Source organism: Kogia breviceps, chromosome 2 (assembly GCF_026419965.1).
Source record: "Kogia breviceps isolate mKogBre1 chromosome 2, mKogBre1 haplotype 1, whole genome shotgun sequence".
NCBI classification, from domain to species: Eukaryota; Metazoa; Chordata; class Mammalia; order Artiodactyla; family Physeteridae; genus Kogia; species Kogia breviceps.
In genome coordinates, this window is record NC_081311.1 from 133,904,440 (window position 1) to 133,926,264 (window position 21,825).

Below are 21,825 nucleotides of genomic sequence, written 5' to 3' on the forward strand. Positions count from 1 at the left end.
TTAATCTAAATATTCTTTGTTATGTCTTGGTCTTAGGAATTCATTCTTGCTCCTCCTTAAAATCCTTTCTAATCCTACTAATTCAATATACTCCCTCTGATTCTCTATGACATTTCTATAGCTTTCAGCTTATTGTGATTTACACTATAGATATGTGTACACTTGTCTAAACATCCCTATGATAATGTACCCCCCTCAAGGGCAGAGACTGTATTTTAATCATCATGATGTCAAAAAAGAGATCTAACTCAGCTCTTACACAGAACAGACATTTCATAAATATTTCTTAAATTGAACTGAACAAAAATGAATTGAGTACCACATTTTATAGCCTTTAAGCTTTAAGTCTGAGAGATGAACTGAATTGTTAGTGATGTCCTTAGGAGATTAAGAGGAAATTAATTTCTTATCTTTTAAACATGCACAAAATATCAATCTCATAATAATTATAGGACATTATTTGGAAATCATTGCAGTATATAATTTGTCTAATTTACTTGCATAGACATGTATTTATTGAACATACATCGTTTTGAGTTGGGGCTTCTACTTTGCTTTTTGCAAATCTGTCTTTTAAGTTTCTGAGAATATTGATGAAGAGTGTAATAGGTCAATTTCTGAAATCTTGGAAAGATCTTTTCCCTAATCTTGTTATGCTTTATAAATTGAGAGGGACTAGTACTCGCTTCAGGATTCATTTTGCCTTAATTTTGTTAACTCAGCCAAAACATGTTTATTGAGCATCTCATATTCACAGTGTAGTGTGAAACCAGGAGCATTGAGAACTCACCTGGGGAGAGTGTACAGAGTAAGATTAACAGTGAAGCGAGAATAGGGTCCTGAGGAATATTATCAACTGAAGAACAGGGTCAAGGGTCAATGTCCTCTAAGGAGACAGAGAAGGAAATGCCAGACAAGTAAAATAAGATTGATCAGAATGTGGTGTTATGGAAAACATGATAAGGTGTTTCTAGAGTGATTGAATGATCACGAGTGTTAGATGTTTGTTGTAGAAGAATAAGAATCAGAAGAAGAGAAGACTGAGGGGGAAGAAGAAAGAGAAGGAAGAGGAGGAGGGGAGAAGATAAAGAAAGAGAAAGAACAATTTGTGTTAATAAGCTTTTTCTGTGCCAGGCAATTCTGTTAAGTGTCTAACATGCATCATCCCATCTGGTCTTCCAAACAACTTTATGAAGCAAGTACTTTTACAGTAAAATTTCATGATACCACAAATTCATATATACTAGGATTGGCAGCTGGTTCCCAGACCCAGGAATTCTCAGTTAACTGCTTTGGTTCCATAGTCACTTCATAAACTTCATAATAATATAGGACAGGGTTTGCTGTATTATCTCCAATTTACAGATGAGAAGGCTATGATTCAGAGATTAAATGACTTCAGTTGTTACAGTCATGAGAACACCTAGGAGGCATTATTTACATCAGATACCAAGTGATGGTTAATTTGATGTGTCAACTGGACTGGCACACAGGGTGCCCAGATATTAGGTTGAATATTATTCTGGGTGTATCCGTGAGGGTGTTTCTGGCTGAGAGCAACATTCGAATCAATACCTGAGTAAAGCAGATTGCCCTCACCAGGGTGGATAGGAGTTATTCAATCTGTTGAAAGTCTGACTAGAACAAAAAGGCTGATGAAAGGAGAATTCACTCTCTGCCTGACTGTCTTCAAGTTGGGACACTGGTCTCCTCCTGCCTTCAGACTCAGACTTGGACTGGAACTTAAACCATCTCTCTTCTGCTTCTCAGGCCTTTGGATTTGGACTCAAACTGTATCATCAGTTCATTGGGGTTTCCAGCCTGCCAACTGTAGATCTTAGGACTTCTCAGCTTCTATAAGCATGTAAGTCAGTTCCTTATAATAAATTTCTACACACACATACACATATATGGATGCATACATATATATGTGTATACATATATACATATATAGTTCCTATTGAATCTATTTCTCTGGAGAACCCTGATTAATATACCCAACCACCTCCACTTACCAGCCAACTCTAAATTAGACTGCTAAAAGGCACAGTGCTTTGCAATTTAAATGCAGCTTCAAAAGCCCTTCTGCGCAAAATTTCTGGAGTTGTCAGTGGTCACAAAGACTGAGTTAATTAGCGTATAACAGTATCATGGACTTGAGAATACTTTATATTCGTTAAATACAGAATTAAGTATTCTTTAAATATTCTACTTAATCTGATTCTGCTTCTAGTGCTGTGTATTCCCTAAATACAAAATGGAAAGTTTCTCTTTTTGATTCCTCTTAGATTTTGCACTGACAAATAGGGGAACTTCACAACATCAGCATTAGAATTCCCCAGAAACTCTGTATCAGCTCATCTTTCCTCAGCGGCTAAAAAAGTGACCTATTTGTTAAATCTATTGTTCATTTTCATACATGTAGCACTAATTAACATTAAAAAGCTCCACCTCCCTTCTTATAACCTTGGTAAGAACTGGGTATTAAAATAACTAGTCCAACTATAGTCAGTGAGCAGCTTCAGGATAGAAATTATGCTGTTGATGCCCTAGATATTTCAACAGAGATGATATACTGAAGTTTCTGTGAGTCATTTATGCTTTCAAGTTAACAATATAATGCTGCGTTTTTATAAGGTAACTTATAAGCAAGCACATTAGAAAGAGATATTTATAAACCAAACTGCCCTTCGTGAGATCAGATGTCATGTCTTGTATACTGTATTTCCTTCCTTGAGCCAAAAGACCTTGGTTGGAGAAACCCTATGTAGAAGGCTAATTTGAGGAGGGAGCTCTTGGCCTTTTTTCATATGATAATTTTTTCTTCATTAGGAAGTGATGAGGTGGTCAAACTGACCATGGGGTTTCTACAATATAGTCCTTTAAGAACCTGACTAATTTGTCACAAATTATGCCAAACGAAGGAGTATAAACAAGCAATAGTTTACAAAATACATATTTCAGTCTGGAGAAATTATGCATGCAATATACTTGGTAGTATTTCTTTTTTTTTTCCAAATTTATTTATTTATTTATTTATTTTTTTCTGCTTTGGGTCTTTGTTGCTGTGCGCTGGCTTTTCTCTAGTTGCGGAGAGCGGGGTCCACTCTTCGTTGCGGTGCGCGGGCTTCTCATTGCAGTGGCTTCTCTTGTTGCGGAGCACGGGCTCTAGGTGCACGGGCTTCAGTATTTGTGGTGCCAGGGCTCAGTAGTTGTGGCACACGGGCTTAGTTGCTCTGCGGCATGTGGGATCTTCCCAGACCAGGGCTCGAACCTGTGTCCCCTGCATTGGCAGGTGGATTCTTAACCACTGCGCCACCAGGGAAGCCCCTTGGTAGTATTTCTATTAGAGAATGGAGGAAGTATGCTTCTTAGTGCCCCAAAGAAAGGACAAAGTTATAATTAGATGTCATCACTATCAATTTAATTAGGTTTTCAAAGAGGGGGTCTGTCTACCTCACCATGACATTAGGTCATGCCACGGAACTTGGTCACGCCTGAAACTTTGATTGTGCCTGTTCCAACCAAGAAGGTGGATTTCAACTGCCTGGACATTAAAAGCAAAAGAAATTCCATCAGTGAGACATCAGAGCAGTCTGATTTTTATTTAAAATTTTCAGAAAAAGTAACAATAAAAGGATCTTTGTTGAAATACCTCCTGAATGACTTCTAACACTTGAAATTCTGAATTTTTCATTTCAGAGATAAAAAAACATGTTCATAAATTTGGGTCCAGAAAGTGGAAAGTAATATCTGTTGATGAAGGTTCCTAAAATACTGTGGTGCTCAAACCAAGCTCCACGCAAAGTTACTTCTCGAGGTGTGATGAACAAAATTTCCTCTTGTGATGGAAAAAAATTAAACTTTTAAAAATAATGAAAGTCAATGATGAGTGAGCCTTAACATTTATTGATGTGTAGTTCAAGAAAGGTACTCCTATTATCTAAATATACATCAAGAAATAGTTTATTTCAAATCAGGGCTTAATGGGAATACAAATTAGAGAATCTGGGACTTTTCCTCGACATGTTGGGATTTAATTTGGCATTTAAGACAACAATTAGATGGCTTCTAATACTATTATGAAATTTTATCTACATCTGGAGACATTTTTCTTTATCTTCAACCATCAGTTAGTTACCTATTGTTTTAGTATTAAGAACTTGTATTTCATACATTCAGACGGAAGTGTGTCATTGCCTTCATTTGGTTCACTTTAGTTCAGCAAGTGCACCCGAGCATCAGTTATGCTCAGGGGTGTGTGCTAGAAACAAGGGCTTTGAGTCTAGTATTTCCTCAGTTCTGCATAGGAAACAATAAACCCGTGTTCACCCATAGTGGAAATGCAATTAAAAAAAAACTATGGGAGCATAGGGGAAGGAACACATGTCTCTGTTTCTGTTTAATCTGGGCTTAAAATAGTGAATAAGGTTTTACCAACTCTTTTGCCCATTCCTCTCACAATGCTTTCCTCCTGTTCTTTCTCCTCTCAGTTAGATTTCATTTTATGAATGAATATAAGAGTATGCCCTTCCCTGCTTATATTCTCTCATGGCTTCCCATTGCACTTAGAATAAGATCCAGTGTCCTCTCCAGGGCATGCAAGGCCCTCCTGTGATCTGGCTTTGGCCTTTCCAGCCTCAATTTACCTGGCTTCCTGCTGTGCTGCAGCCAGGCTAGTCTTTCACAATCTAAGCCCAAACCTGCAGCAGGCTCTGACATCTCCTCTTACCACTGCATGGAAATGCCTCCCCTACATCTTTTAGTAGATTGTTCCCTCTCCTCATTCAGTTGGCAGCATAAACGCCACCTTCTCAGAGAGGCCTTCAAGGACCTTGCTGTTTAAACACTCTAAAATACCATGCTGCCTTTTCTTCCTAGCATTATCAGAAAATATTGTACTTATTTGTTTATGGTGGGTCCTGCCACAACTACTTCTATGCCCAGAGAATGTAACCTTCGAGAGAGAAGGAGCCCCACTTGTCATGTTTTCTATGTATTCCCACTTCTAGTACAGGGCCTGGTACACCCCAGAAGCTCAGTAATCATTACTGAAAGAATGAATCATGATCACTATATTTTCAGATTCATTTTCCATTTTAAATAGTGAAGAATCTGGTTGAGTTTTCCCTTTGTACAAATAAGTATACCAATTTATATTTCGGTGCAATTTTACTAACATAATGATCAGTTCTTGAAAGAAGGCCAAATCTAACATAATTTTAAAAAAGATATAGGAAGTGTTCATGGTGTCTTCTCCTCAGAGTTCTTGGCCAGTGTTGTTGGCCTCTTGTGGCACTAAATTCACAAATATAAGAAAAATTAAAAACAAATTACCTCCTCCTCTTTTTATGTTTTCAACAGTACCATTGTCTCTGAGTGTTCCCCAATGGGGGTACACAGGGTCAGTTTGCATATAACTTAGCAAGGTTTTAACACTATTTCAGTTTTGCTGCAATCTTCCCTTTATGGGAAGGCTAACATTCCAATATTATTAAAAATGCAAACCAATAAGACATGAAATGGCTTGCTTATTGCTAACATTTATGCAAAACCACTTAAAATGTTAAAAAATATTAATCTCCTACCCTATGTAGCAATTAATGCTGCACAGATGATGACAATTGTTTTTTCCACTGGAAAATCACCAGCAATCCACATTCTCTTCTTCTGCTTAATTAACACAACTATATATATCCTTCAAAGTCACAGGAAACTGGTATAATTGCTTTCGTAAGTTCAACCAGTCTCCAATGAAGAACAGATTGCTAAATTAAATGCAAGTAATTTGAAGCTTTAAAAAATATCAGGAATATAGACATTCTTGCCCCCATATAGTATGAGGTGATACAAAGGTCAGGGAAAGGAAAGAAAAAGTAAGAATTCCTGGACCTGTCTTTGATTCTCTGTTGAGATATTAACTACATTTTAAAGACCATTTGTCAAGCAGACATCATGTTATATAAAACAATTACACTTTATAATCAGCCGCAACATTGTTGTCAACATAGATGTGTGCTGAACTGATTTGGAATCAAAGACGCTGTGTGTGTGTGTGTGTGTGTGTGTAAAATAGCCCTAAAGTTTCTGAAAAGCAGAAGAAAATAAGGGTTGCAGAAACCAGGTGGAAAATAATTCAAAAAAATTTTTACTTATTTACTTTTATCTAAAGAAGGTAAAAGAGAGGACAGGGGGGAAGTGGGAAAAGAGAGAGGCAGAAAAACAGAGATCAGAGATGAGGACATACACACACACATACTGTATGTATCCACCTTCATTATTTGTGGGTTCTGTATTTATGAATTTGCCTACTTGCTAAAATTTATTTGTGACCCCAAAATCAATATTCTAGGCACTGTCATGATCATTCTCAAACATATACATAAGAAGAGCAGTGAAAAATTTGAGTTGCTGGTCACACATTCCTAAAAGAGGCTAAATAAGGTGATGTTCTGCCTTTCAGTTTCAGCTGTAAACTGTAAACAAGTGTGCTGTTTGTGGTATATTTAGTGGTGAATTTTTGCATTTTTGTGCTTTTTGTTGGTGCTTAACTATTTACAATGGCCCACAGGCATATCGCTGGAGTGCTGTCTAGTGTTCCTAAGAGCAAGAAGGTGGTGATGTGCCTCACAGAGAAAATATGAATGAGGTAAGCTTCATTTAAGCATGAATTATAAACTGTAGGTTGTGAGTTCAATGTTAATGGGTCAACAATCTGTATTAAATTAGGCGTCTTTAAAGAGTAACACACATAAAACAAGGTTATGTATTGATCTGTTGACAAAAATGTTGCAACCAGAGGCTCGCAGGAACCTAGCCCTGTATATCTCTTAGGAACGATGATTCAGTATTTGCTAACTCAGTTTTGCAGTGGCTTTATAAACATAACTACTGTGAATAATAAGAATCAGCTGTGAGTGTGTGTGTGTGTATACAGTTGATTCTTATTTGCAGTGGTTATATTTGTATATATAAAGAGAAAGAGTGAGAGAGAAAAGGAGAACAAAAGAGCTATCTCATGTTTTGGATCAAGTGTAGATTGCTTATCTGGAGGCCAAATCAAAGTGTGTAAATAAAAAGTAATAGGATTAGATGAACAAGTAGGTGTTTAACTCAGAGTGGAAAAAGAATTAATCAGTCTATACAAAAAAGAGGGAACTTTGACCATATGTCTCTTTAACTCTTTTATTATACAGAGGGGGGATGTGGGGATGGGCATAGTGGTCATAAGTAAGACTCCAGAGACCAATTCAAATCTCAGCTTTCACCCTCTTAACTTCTGGGCCTCATTTCATTATCTATAAGATGGAGATTATAATATGTCTCATAGGCTTGTAGTAAGAATTAAATAAGAAATCAAAGATTGTAGAAGAGTGTGGCATATATTAAAAAATTCAATTAATAATGCAATTATGAGTAAGCAGACCCCAGGCTTATATCTACATAGAATCTTGCTGGTGGAGAGCAGCCCCCTTGTCCTCTTATCCCCAGCTCAGTGTTTTTTCATTGCACCTTTCTTGGGCCATTGGGACACCATTTGGACTAATCGATTTACCCCTAGATGCTGTTATGATGGTTGGCAAGGAAAGGTTTGTGTTCCCAAGGTATGCTTTCATAGCATAGAATACAGAGTTGAAGGAAAAGTAATGTAAGCAGTAGTTAAGAGGAAGAGGGATGTCTGCCTCAGTTTTCTCCTAAAAGAACATCATTTCCAAAGAAGAGAAGTAATTTCAATTAACTTGTATGGTATGGAGCAAAGGAAAGAGATAGCTTCGGGGATGGGGGTTAGAGGAAGCAATGCTGGTTGGTTAGTGGTTTTTTGAAAGACACTAAGTCATGTTTATATATTAATGTAGATTTGTCCATAGACACCCAAAGACTGATTAAGTAACTTAATAAAGAAAGCTACTGGAATTTAAAAAAAAAAACAAAAAAAACGAAGAAGAGAAGAAATCATGCTAAGTTTTACTCATCCACTATGCAATCACCTGTGTTCATAAAATGGAATAGACTTTAATTCCCACCATGAGCATAAAGCAAACCACTGTAAAAAGGAAGAGATTTGCCTTTTTTCTTTTTTTTAATGAAAAAAAGAGAAAAGAACCAGCATCCCCAGCCTCAGTTTCTTTATATACAAATGGGAATAATAATGCCTACTCTATCAAATAATGTTAAAATCCCTAGAAAGTATTTATGATAGAATATTCCACCAAAGCTAGATATAGAGGTCTATACAAAGTAAAATTAGTTAGGATTTAAGACAACTTATTTGATCTCACTTTACACCACTACAGAAGCCTTAGAATGAAGTAAAATTACAGTGCATTATATTTCATATCACATCTAAATGTACCTGCATAGAAATTCTTTTCAAGATGTTATTAATAATAATAAAATAATCTATTACTTCATATGTCAGAGGGAACAATTCAGGATATAACTACTATTTTAGTATATTTAGCCAATCCTTTTTATCAGTGTGAGTGACTGGTACAGAGCTGGTGAATGAAATCTACAGATTTTGTAACTTTACAGTTTGGATTAGACCAGATAACATTGACGAGTACTTCAAAGAATGTTCCTTTTATTTTTCCCCCTCTCTCTCTCAAAGGGATTCTGGCAAAGGTTCATATTTTCATCTAGAGAAGCTTACCATTTAAAAAACATAAATTTCTTTTTAAACCCATTCAGTTAGCTGCCCACATTTGTATTAAATACAAACTGTTTCATACAATTCTTTCTAGAAGCCAACGACGTGCCTGTAATATACCTTCTCCATAATAGATTCACTGAAAAAACGTGATTTATTTTACATTCTAAATCAAATAATGGTACATTTTAGCCATTTCTATTGCCTTTGACATAGGTATATTTCCATGAATAGGATATACTTATTCCTTAGGAGTTGACTAACAAATAGTATTTTAGTTAAATAGTATTTGTTAATTTTAAAAAGTATTCCATCAAACAAAATAGCATTGGTGTTGTGTTGCTGTTTTTTAGTTTCATACTTATACAGACTGGGGCATACCATGAAAGGAGACAACTATACTTCAGTAAGTTGCCCCAAGTGCATGCTATATATTTGAAGGTTCCGTTGTAGCTAATGAACTCTGAGCCATAAAAATTCACCTCATTGAATTTCAAAAATATTACACATAGGTAAGGAGATGCTAAATAAATCATCAGATTTAGTAAATTTAACTGTTTATTTTTATCCATTTCTAGAGTAAGATGCAAGCATTTCTCATCATCAGAGTGTAGGGTTAATGTATGAGAGGACCATTAAACTCCCATCATTTAAAGTTGATAACTGCCTCACGTGTCTACATAATGTTTCAAAGCTATTTTTAAGCCATTTAAGCTTTTCGATCTACACTAAGCATTCACCAAGAGATTTTCTATTAAATTTAGTACAATATTTTAAATGATCAGCGCAACTCGATTTTAAATAAATTCTAGAGTAAAAGTAATTTCTAAAGACATAACTTACATAATTTTCCTCAATGTATCACTGGTTCTGAATAGTGGCTTTCAAGTTTAAATCATTAAAAATCTTTTAGAAACCCCAGGCAGCTACTCCTTGTATAAATCTAGTGTAAATTTTAAGGAGTTAATTGGTGCTAAAAATGACAAAATAAGTTTGGTGTACTTATACATGTTTCTGGTTGCCCTAAATAATTTAAAATAGCAAATGTTTCACAAAAGGTTGTATAAACAACAAGTAAAGCACTAGAAAATTTTCAAATAAGAATTAGAATTATTCCTGTATCCTAATAAAATTTTTGATCTGCGAAGAATACTATTGGCTAGGATATTATTATGCCAACTAGTGCGTCCTTGGGACACAGGAGTTTGTGACTGGGAACTTGGGAATTTCACCTGGAAAGAGCAGTTGACTGTTGGGAATGATTGGCTGACTCAATGAAGACAGAAAGCTGAGGTAGAACACAAAGGAGCTATTGATGGCTTTTGTCTGTGGAAGACAGAAGCCTAAGGGAAGGGTGACTGCTCTCTCTTAGTGTCATGGATGTCACATGATAGAAAGTTTTATGTTTGTTTCTGACATTAGGCAAACAAAAACCTTTTGAATGCTGAATCAGGCTCTTGTTTTGAGCCTGCGAGCTGCTACTCATTCCTATTGATGAGTACTGATCTGATTGCAGCCCTTTTATTTTTATGGTGTTAACTGCTCAGGGAATGTGGGTAGAAGGCCTGAGACAGGACCACCGACCTTATCCCTCCAGAGTTCACATAGCTTTTGGGAGGGGAGGGAGGAGGAAGGGGATGCCTCAGGATCTTACCAATCTCTTTGCTTAAATGAACAATATGAGTTAGGACTTCTGAAACCAGTTTAGCAAAAGACTCTTACTTTCTTTTCCCTCTGGAGAAGAATACAACACCATCACCATGATTCAGCTTTGCTTGTCCGGGTCTGTACAAATTGTGAGGGAAAGAGATTGCTTTGAGGGAGCCCTTCCTTTTCCCTTTGGTCCCTGTGATCTGTACTCACTTCAGGTTCTAGGTTCAAAATTCAACGACTTGGCAGGAAAAGATAAATCCATTTTGTAAAGACATGGTGAGGATTATATTCTTGTTGAGGGAGTCATAGATTGAAAAAACTGAAGCCATTTTTAAAGCCCTTGATTATGGCAGACTTTTAAATATATACATTCACTTTGAATTAAAAGAATTCAGAGGAATGAGAATAATTTCTGCTTTCAATGGCCAGACTTTGAAGTGGAGAAATATGGAACTAAAAGCAAATAGCAAAACCTGTTTTAATCAAAAGGAGTCGAGCAAGAAACAATCAATTAAAGAACAGTCTGATTCTCTGCGACATCAATGTATGAAAATCTGTTAGACGCCAGATTGTGTCTCAAGACACATATGATGAACTGAACAAAATGACCTGCTAATAGCTTTTATGGGTAATAAATGCATCATGTTATTTGTAATTTTGCAGATGGTAAATCAAGCTAATATCGAAGCTGAAACAAGCTACTTGTTAAATATAGTTCAAAATGATCTCTTATTCAAAAACTGTATTGCAGAGAAAAGAAAGATGATTACTCCTTATATTTCTAAGCATCTCAAATGGATAAACATTTCCATTCTGCCATGGAGGCATTTAAAATTTTAATTCCTTTGGAGAAAGCATGCCTGAAATAAATTTAAGCTGAGAAACGCTAAGTTTATTTAGATTATGAGCAGGAACAAAAACGTAAAACCTGTGCTGAAATTGAAGTGTGACTTTATTGTATACAATGCACATTAGATATTTCCAATCAGCATTTGGAACACTGACCTGGCAAATTTGAACATTTGAGCCCAACACATATTAACAAATGAGGCGGGGGATGGACATGCCATTCATATTATAGACTCTTTTGAATAGTCTCATTTACCTAAAGAACTATTTAGCTTCAGTTTTGTTGTCGTTGTTGTTGTTAAAAGATCTAAGGTAGATAGCAACACAATTCTGGGGAGGTTAGGAAAAAAGGAGCCAGGACAATGGTCCAAGAAATCACTCCTATAGGGAAATAAAATAGGAAAAAAAAAAGACTGACTGCCAATGATACACAAATGGAAAGTCAGTGAAATGAAAGGAAAAGTTAACTTTGTAGATGGACAGGTCAGATATTTGAATCCCAAAATGGGCTCTTTCTATGTTTGAGCTGGTTATTATTAACCTTAAATCATTTTGTTTGCCATCTGTAATATATGTCAAGTAAGAAAGATCAGTTCTGTGTGTATTTATTTATATATTTATTTTTGCATGCAGGAAAAGCTTTATTAAGTCACGGAACTCTTATAATTTTTTAAACTGCTGTGTAGAATACTTAAACATTTTTAAATGACTTAGGAAACAATTGGCATATATTTAGTAAGCAAGTTCTACTTTCACAATTTTCTCTGCTCCCACCCTAAATGCTCAGCTATAGAACATTCATTTACTTATCATGTTTAGTATCTGTCTCACAGTCAGCTGTCAGAGCTTTTGTTGCAAAAACATGTCTCTTAACAATTAAATACACAATGGGAAGATATGATCAGACATTTACAGGACTTGAAATGTTTAAGAATAATACACTATAATAGGATTACAAGAAGGGCAGTGACATCTTTCAATTCATTTTGCTATTTCCATTCTCTTTTTTAAACATTAATCTCTAAAGTCCGTACAAGTCTCATCCTTTAAAATGCATCCTGTTCCTTTTTCCTCTCCTCCTCCAATGTCCATATTTTAACAATTCGAGTCCTCTTGCCTGGGAAAAAGAAAAGTGAACTAACTCACAAGGGACATTTATTGACATCTAATTGTTACAACCCAAACGACAGCACAAAAGTCAGTCATGTACAGGTGACACAGCAAAATGGGGTCTGTCCATGTTTTCGGCACACTGAAGGAGAAGAGGGTTGGGCTCCTTAAGGCTCAGGGTTCACATGATGGTGCACTTGACCACCAGCCTCTCGGCGGTCTTGGGGATCTGGAATTTCTTCTAGGGAGGCTGGGCACCGGCGGCAGCGGCGGGCTTCTTCTCGAAGTTTATCAACATCTGGAACAGCTCCTGCACATTGATATTCATCTTGGCGGAGGTCTCCAAGAAGGCGCAATTCCACTGCACCTTCCTTCTTGCTCACCTCCTGGTGGCTCTCATCGCACTTTGTTGCCCGCCAGGATGATGGCGCACTTTTGCGGGTTGTTGCCTTTGAGTTGACAGATCAGCTCATAGGGGGGCTTCAGCTCCTCCAGGGTTTGCTTCTTGGTGACAGAGTAGACCAGGATGAAGGCGTGACCCGTGGCAATGGCGAGGTGTTGCAGGCCCCGGTAGCGGCGGCTGCCGGTGGTGTCGGTGGTGTGCAGCGCGCCAGCCGTGGCTGCAGCCCAGCGCCTGAAGGTGGGTATCTTCGATGGTCGGCAGATACACCTCACGGAAGTTGTCGCGCACACACTTCGGCACCAGCGCGCTCTTGCCCACGCCGGCCGAGCAGAGCACCACCACGTGGAAATCTCTGCTCCTCCTCTGGGGCAGGCAGGTACGGATGACGGTCACGGTAGGCAGAGGCCGCAGCCGCTTCATCAGCCGTTCCTTGAGGTCAAAGCAGGAGCTGCCCGTTGTTGGGGAGATGCGTGCACACCTTCTCTGGCACTTGGCTGGCAGTGAGGGAAACCTCATAAAGAAAGGAGGACAGGGCTTCCCTGGTGGCGCAGTGGTTGAGTCCGCCTGCCGATGCAGGGGACACGGGTTCATGCCCCGGTCTGGGAGGATCCCACATGCCGTGGAGCGGCTGGGCCCGTGAGCCATGGCCGCTGAGCCTGCGCGTCCGGAGCCTGTGCTCTGCAATGGGAGAGGCCACAACGGTGAGAGGCCCGCGTACCACAAAAAAAAAAAAAAAAAAAAAAGAAAAAGAAAGTAGGACAAGAGATAAAACTCCAGCAGCCCCTAGCACACACATATCCTACAGTATTTTCTCTTTTCTCCATCCAAGGCTGTTTTGAATTTTGGGTTTTTTTTTTTTTTGCGGTACGCGGGCCTCTCACTGTTGTGGCCTCTTCCGTTGCGGAGCTCAGGCTCTGGACGCGCAGGCTCAGCGGCTATGGCTCCCGGGACCAGCCGCTCCGCGGCACGTGGGATCTTCCCGGACCGGGGCACGAACCCGTGTCCCCTGCATCGGCAGGCGGACTCTCAACCACTGCGCCACCACGGAAGCCCTGTGTATTTACTTTTTAAAAAGGGTAATATCAGATATAAATATAGAAAATCTCTAATAAGGTTTATTTTTAAATAAATGTGACTTAAGGTGTATTTATATGTTTTTTCAGATACATTTATGTTTTCATATATATACATATGCATACACATATGCATATCTACAGACATATGTATACATATTAAAATTTTATGAACTTCAAATTACATTGCAATTCTAGGAAGCCACAATAACTTGTTTCTTAAGTAAAAAAATGTTTTATTTTTCTTTAAGGAGGTTATATATGTCCAATGAAGTCATAATTCTAGTATTAGGTAGAATCAGGGATCTAGAGTCTTTACAAATCAGATGAATTTTAGTTTTAGATTTACCTGTTACCTGGAACATCTAGAGAAAAATCAATTAATGCCTTAAATTTCCAACTTTTTAACAGTAACAAAATGTTAGCTATTTCTCAGTTCCCTGTGATATGACTTTGAGGACAGTGACAGTGACAGCAGTCCTATCTTTTAGTAATTAAAGAAAAAAAAGGATAAAATATCACTTGTTGAAGGAACACATGTTTGCAATCCATTAACATCCATTAATTCACTGTCGAATCAGAAATTTATACTAAAACTAATCCTAGGCCAAATTATGAAGCTGGGTATTATTATAATCAGCAGTTCTCAAAATTCCCCTATGTAGTCCTTTTCATGGAGATTCCTGATGCCTTTCCTAGTTCCCCACCTCTGTCTTCCCCATTTATTCAGTTAATTCAATCACTATAAAAAGGCATGTATAAGACAATATCTCTACATTTTCTAGGATGTTTCCAGCTTAAAGTAACAGAAAATAGAACTGAAAATGGCCTAATCAACAAGGACATTTATTATTTCATATAACAAAATGTCCAAAGGGATGTCACCTCCAAGTTTCATTGGTCATCTCAACATTAGCAATCTAAGATCTATCTTGTGCTGTCCACCAAAATAATTTTAATGGTAAAATCAAATTACAAAATATATTTATTTACACAATTTTATATCTTGCTATACAATTAAAATCATATTTCAATCAAATATGCAAGGATGTAATTCTTTCTTACTTTTCTTTGGTCTAAATGCTTCTCACTGTCAAGAAATATTCCAAGATAGATGATGGGAAGCAGCAGATTTAACACATGTTATTTGGTGATTCTATGATGCTAGATAATAATTATACCTATTTTTGCTGTGTTGAGACAGGATAGAGGTGCTGACAGAGTTGGGGAATTGTAGGATGGTGGGCAGTACCAAAACTGGAAGAACTCTGACATTTATCCCTACAAAATATGTCCAGTAAAGGGTATTTTAAGGGGGTAGTTCTGCAGTCAACTCTAATAAGAAAGAGAAAATCGGAAAGTGGTGAGAATGTGGTCATGGTATGGAGTTCTTATTTCTTAGCAAGATCAGGCACAGGTATCTGGAAATCTTGGTTAGAAAAATGCATTGAAAATGTCATGCAGTATATGTTGGACTCCTCACATGAGCAACCTACTTTCCTGGATCATTGGGCATAATTAAATACTCCAGGGTATAAAACTCATATGAAATCAGAAAAGACCCCCAATAGCCAAAGCAATCTTGAGAAGGAAGAACAAAGCTTAGGCATAACACTTCCTGATTTCAAACCATATTACAAAGCTTTGGTAGTCAAAACAGTATGATGTTGGAATAAAAACAGACACAAAAATCAATGGAACAGAATAGAGAGCCCAGAAATAAACTCACACATACATGGTCAATTAATTTTCAGCAAAGGCCCCAAGAATATAAAATGGGGAAAGGATAATCTCTTCAATAAATGGTGTTGGGAAAACTGGATATTCACATGTAAAAGAATGAAACTGGACCTTACATTATACACAAAATCAAGTCAAAATGGATTAAAGACTTGGGCATGAGACCAAAAACCATAAAACTTCTAAGAAAAAACATAGGGGGCTTCCCTGGTGGCGCAGTGGTTGAGAATCCACCTGCCGATGCAGGGGACACGGGTTCGTGCCCCGATCTGGGAAGATCCCACATGCCACAGAGCGGCTGGGCCTGTGAGCCATGGCCACTGAGCCTGTGCGTCCAGAGCTTGTGCTCCACAATGGGAGAGGCCACAACAGTGAGAGGCCCGCGTACTACAAAAAAAAAAAAAAAAGAAAGAAAGAAAAAACATAGGGAAAAACCTCCTTGACATTAGTCTTGGCAGTGACTTTTTGGATCTGACAGCAAAAACAAAGGCAACAAAAGCAAAAATAAACAAGTGGTTATATATCAAACTAAAAAGCTTCTGTACAGCAAAGGAAACCATTAACAAAGTGAAAAGGCAACCTATGGAAAGAGAAAAAATATTTGCAAACCACAAATCTGATAAGGGATTAATATTTCAAATTATACAAGGAATTCATACAACTCAATAGCAAAAAACAAACAACTCAGTTTAGAAGTGGGCAAACGACTTAAATTAGGCAGTTTTCCAAAGAAGACATACAAATGGCCAACAGGATTTTTGGTGACTTTGAAGCTGGGGAGATCCTGACCCAGCTGAGGACATCAGATCCCATTGTCCTCCCAGCCCTTGGTTCCCCGCCCCCACCCCAAGCCCCTTAATAAAATGGTTTGATCCAAAAACAAACAAAAAGCAAATGGGCAATTGGTGCTCAACATCACTAACCATCAGGGAAATGCAAATAAAAACTACAATGAGATATCACCTCACACCTGTTAGGATGTGTATTATCAAAATGACAAGAGATAACAAATGCTGGCCAGGATACGGAGAAGATGGAACCCTGTGCCCTGTTAGTGGGAATGTAAATTGGTGCAACCACTATGGAAAACAGAACGGAGGTTCCTCAAGAAATTAAAAACAGAACTACCATATGATCCAGCAATACCACTTCTGGGTATATATCCAAAGGAAATAAATAATTATCTGAAGAGATATCTTTACTCCCATGTTCATTGCAGCATTATTCACTATACCCAAGGTTTTGAAACAATCTAAGCTATTGACAGATGAATAAACAATCTAAGCCATTTTATATATATATATATATATATATATATATATATATAATAGAATATCATTCAGCTTTAAAAAAGCAGGAAATCCTATTATTGTGATAACATGGATGAAGTCAACCTGGAGGATATTATGCTAAGTGAAATAAGCCAGACAGAGAAAGACAAATACTTCATTCTATCACTTATATGGGGAATCTAAAAGAAAGAGAGAGTGAGAAAGACAGAAAGAAAGAATGAAAGAAAAAGGAAGAGAGGGAGAGAGGAAGAGAGGAAGGAAGAAAGGAAGGAAGGAAGGAAAGGAAGGAGGGAAAGAAGGAAGGAGGGAAGGAAGGGACAAACTCATAGAAACAAAGAGCAGAATAATGGTTGCCAGGGGCTGGGAGCAGTGCAGGGAAGGCGGAGTGGTTGGTAAAAGATACAAACTCTCAGTTATAAGATGAATAAGGCCTGAGAATCTAATGTATAACATGGTGATTATCATTGATAGCACTGTATTGTATAATTGAAATTCCCTGAAAGAAGAATTTACGTTTTCTCACAAAAAAAAAAAAAAAAAACCCCAAACAGATAAGTAGATATGTGAGGTGATGGATGTATTAAGTTTTTATGGGATTTCTTTCACAATGTGCACATATATCAAATAGTCACATTACACACTTTGAATATATTGCAATTGCAATTTTATTTGTCATTTTTACCTCAGTAAAGCTAAAAAATATACTCCACAGTTAACCAAACCTGGAATGTCCACTGAGCTCTCTTGACAAGCTCTGTCAAGAAATGTAGATATACAGATAGTTATTCTTCTGATTGATAATAGAAATGTTTATTTTTATTTGTGTTTCTGACAATCAACTTTCTACTTTGGTAAACCACTTTACTTATCTGGCTCTATCTGCCTGTGGATATTCATTCCTCCAGACAGCCACAAAGGAACAACTATGCGTGAATACATTTCTATGTTGAAAAATTACATCATTTGCTAAAAATGCTTCTTTCAGACACATCAAGAAAAGAAAAAAGTGAATTGGAAGACATTAGTAAACCTTTAAGTCAAAAACTTAATGTGATAAATCCATTGATAAGCCATTGGATCATGTATAAAGGTGACAGAGGAGAAAAGTAAATATGATAAGATGAACAAAGAAAGAAAGGTTTAGCATAGAGAATTTTGTTAGCAAACTCTTCTTTTAAGACATCTTAAAACGCTTAATGGCCTTGACCTACATCAGTACCTTGGCTCTACTTTTCTGTTCCTTTCTCATGTCTATGTACAATCCATGCTTTTTCTTCTATTTACATATCTAGTGCTATGGCATGGAAAGGAAGCTTCTCCAGGGGCCAAAGAACTGCTGTGGTTCACAGTAGACCTTGATTCTGCTTCTAGCTCCTCTATTCATACTGGAGATATTATTCCAATGCTGACTCAGATTTCTCTTAAAAAGGCAATGAAGCTAAAATGTTTCAAATATCATAGTGCTATTGCTGTTTTTGGTAACAGTGCTAATAGTTGTGCAAGGTAATGCTACTGTATTGTGTCATCTCCTTATAACGTAGTTTGTTAAAAGTTGGAGTTCAACCTGAGATATGTCCATGGCTTTCGTTTCTCCAATAAGATTTAAACAGAAGGACCTCATTATACACCAGTCTCATTTCTAAGACCAATTCACATCATGGAGTCTGAGAGCTATTATATGGGAGGCTCCATGTTATTAGTAGATCATTTATCACTGGGGTAAAAGTAATTACGAGGCATCTTACTAATCCTTCCAACATTTATGAGATATTTGTTATGAGTTATTAGCAATGAACAATGAATAAATAAGCTTTTGACAAAAACATGAAACACCTTCCAACTTTTGTCTCTTTCTTCTAACATCTTGAGGTTTTGCTGTCACTGGCTGATGTGGAGGTAACCTATTTACACAGAATCAAACTTGTTGACATTTAAGTGTTAAAAAAAAACACGATCTAAGCAGTAGAAAGAATATAGGAATGACATTCACAGATATTTCCAGCTGTCAACAAGTCAGGTTTCTTACTAACTGTAAGCCCTTGAAGTATTATGTTCTTTGGATAGAGTGAGAAATACTGTTACTTCAGGTGTTTTTTATTTTATTTTTTTTGTATCCATATAGTTGTCTGTACTAATTAGCAAAATATCATGAGCCTTTCTACTTCTCCCATCTCTGATGTGCCTGATTCTCCTTTTAAACAATAGCAGAAAAGAATTTCTCATGCATTTGGCAGAAAAATGGAATAGACTGATCATTTACACAAAACCAAGGAAAGATACCACCATCCCATAAGAAAGAATTTAAGAAGATATATTTTTAGTAAGTAGGTAAGTAGTAGCACGAACTGTAAAATATTCTTAAATATAACCATGGGAACAAAAGATTAAACAGGAGCACCACATTCCTTTTATCTTCTTGAGGAAAATGTAACTTCTCATGTGGACAATGAATGAAGAAACCCTCACTGTAGAGCACCCACCTTATGTAAGTGACCACTCTGTTACTGGGATGAGTGGAACTGTATCTCTCCATCTCCTTGCTTCTCCTTTTCTAAGATGATTTAAAGGCAAAAAAGGCAAGACGTGCAGAGGAGTTAATACCACATCCCTCTTTCTTCTAAGTACTAACTTTACTGGGAAAGGGGTCCCTAACCTATCCATTTAATTATCATTGTGGGAAGGGATGCAATTACTTGCTAAAAAGAAAATTGTACAATATAGTGATTAAGCATATTGAGCTAACCAGCCCAATCTCTGGTCTTAGCTCCACCACTTACTAATTGTATAACCTTGGCAAATTTGTTGATTTTCTGTTGCCTCAGTTTTCACATCTGTAAAATGAGGGTTATAAAAGCACCTACTCTATGGTTCTTGTAGGGATTAAATGTATGAATATGTAAAGCACTAAGAACAATGTCTGATGCATACTAATCATGGTTTTGCTTACTACTCCTGCTATTCCTTCCTTGTCCTTGTCTCACCCTTCTAACTGCTTCAAATAATTTTGGAAGGTGTCAACTTCCAGATTTTTGAAGAAGTTAATCAATGGTGTGATTGTGTGTCACCCTGGAAACTTGAAAGAGACAGGTTTAAGACCAGAGATACGATATATATTGTTTTATGGAGGATTTAGCACTTTGAGGATGCATGTGATTAGAGGACTTCTGAGTAACTCCCGACACTCCAAATCTCTCTTTTACTATCTATTGGAGTATGAGTTACCTATGCACATACTAATACGTGCATGGTGCAGTAAATTTCTCCAAAACTTAGCAACTTAAAACACCATTTTTAAAATCTTTCAATTTCTGTGGGCATAGCTTAGCTGGGTGCTTCTGACTTAAGCTCCCTGATGAATCTATAGTCTGTTAGCAGGGCTGTGGTCTCACCTGAAGGCATGACTGGGTAGGGATCTACTTCTTAGTTCACTTACATGGTCAGCTACAATTTCTTAAGGTGATCCTTTGGAAAGACCTACGTGTAAGTACCCAAGGCTTTCTGACAACCACATTCACTTTATAGGTCAAAGTAAAGAATTTCCAATTGAATATTAGGCTTTTATGTTCTTCAGGCCATTCTATGACTGAAATTTGTCCTGTGATAATTCACACTGACTGGCACTCATGAGGGAACTGATTGGTTAGTCTGTCTTCATTCTTCCTCTCATCTTTCTTCCTTATCTACTTCCCTCAAGCACCAAATTTATCTCACTATGCACAGCAACTAAACAATCTCCAGTGGTTATTTCCATTCTGACCATTGCATAACCCAATTCATTAATATGCTCTGTAATATCAGAAGATCTTCTATTTAATAGAACTCTATCCCCTGGAAAACCATTATTGTTTTAAATAGCAATTATTTTTCTTTCCAGTATGTTCAAATTTACTTAAGATTTTTAAGTTCTTGTTAGGTTTTACCTTTGGGATTTCTGTGGTTCTAGAGCTGAGAAGTTTGGGTGTGAGCTGATTCAGTTTTTAATTGTTATAAAGAGTTTTAACTAAGCTGCCTATCCCCTATCTGTTTATAATGTTGTGGAGCTGCAAACATAAGGTTTCTTAAGTTTTTATTTTTGCAAAATGTTCTTGTCAATTTCATGTCTCCAAAACACTTGAAATGTGAACAACTGAGTTTATATCAGGCACATGATTTTGAAGACAAGTAGGATGAACAAGGATTAGAGAGAATTTCCTGATATTTTGTCATATTCTCTGGGCTCATTTAGTTATATATGTATAGGTACTCTCAGCCATTATTGTTCTTTTTATCCTAACCATTGTCCTTTGTGGCTAAAGTTGTAATTTTTGTCAACTTCTCTCTTTTAATTCATTTATTGTTTTGTTAAGTTTAAAATATATAGTATCTCTTTCAGTACTGTAATTGCAAATTGGAAATTACAGTAAGAGAGTTTAACTCATTCTGCTCAAGACTTACATAACTCCACCCTACATTTAATCAATGTTTTGAGGCAGTATTTCTTTGTTTTGAAATTTTTACATTACAGTATTCATAGAAAGAAAAAGGCAAATGAAAATACTTTAAAGCAACCATACACATAGAAGAACAGAAGGGATAAACAAAGCAAATGTATTATTTATCAATAGAAAAACTAGTATTAACATGTGAGGTAGGAATAAAACAATTTACAAAAATTGGTCGTAATATCACCAAGAATGCTATAAACTTTCAGGTTCTTAATCATATTTTCACAACAAAACAAAATTAAATATCCTACGTATTTCAAATAACATTAATCATTACACTGCTTTTCTGAGTGATTTTCTGAGCATAGGGATTAATGTAAACTTTTATTTTCAGCTTTTCTAACTATCCATACTACTTTTAAAATTTATAAAGTCAAATAGATTTTATAATTCTAACTTTTAAAAATAGCAATAATGACCTAAATTCGACTTCCCTTGTTGACACTGTACTTAATTCAAATACTAAAAATATTTTTAAATTCAAAAGGAAAAAATAAGAGCAAAGGGCAGGGTAATGTAATAAATTACCTGAGAGGAAAAAAAAAATTGGGGGGAATTCGTGTTCACACTA

At 36.8% G+C, this 21,825-nt stretch overlaps 1 pseudogene; it reads right to left on the bottom strand.

Annotated features, from left to right (window-relative positions):
• Positions 1-12,443: 12,443 nt before the first annotated feature.
• On the bottom strand, positions 12,444-15,247 carry LOC131750391 (GTP-binding protein Di-Ras3-like; annotated as a pseudogene).
• Positions 15,248-21,825: the final 6,578 nt, after the last annotated feature.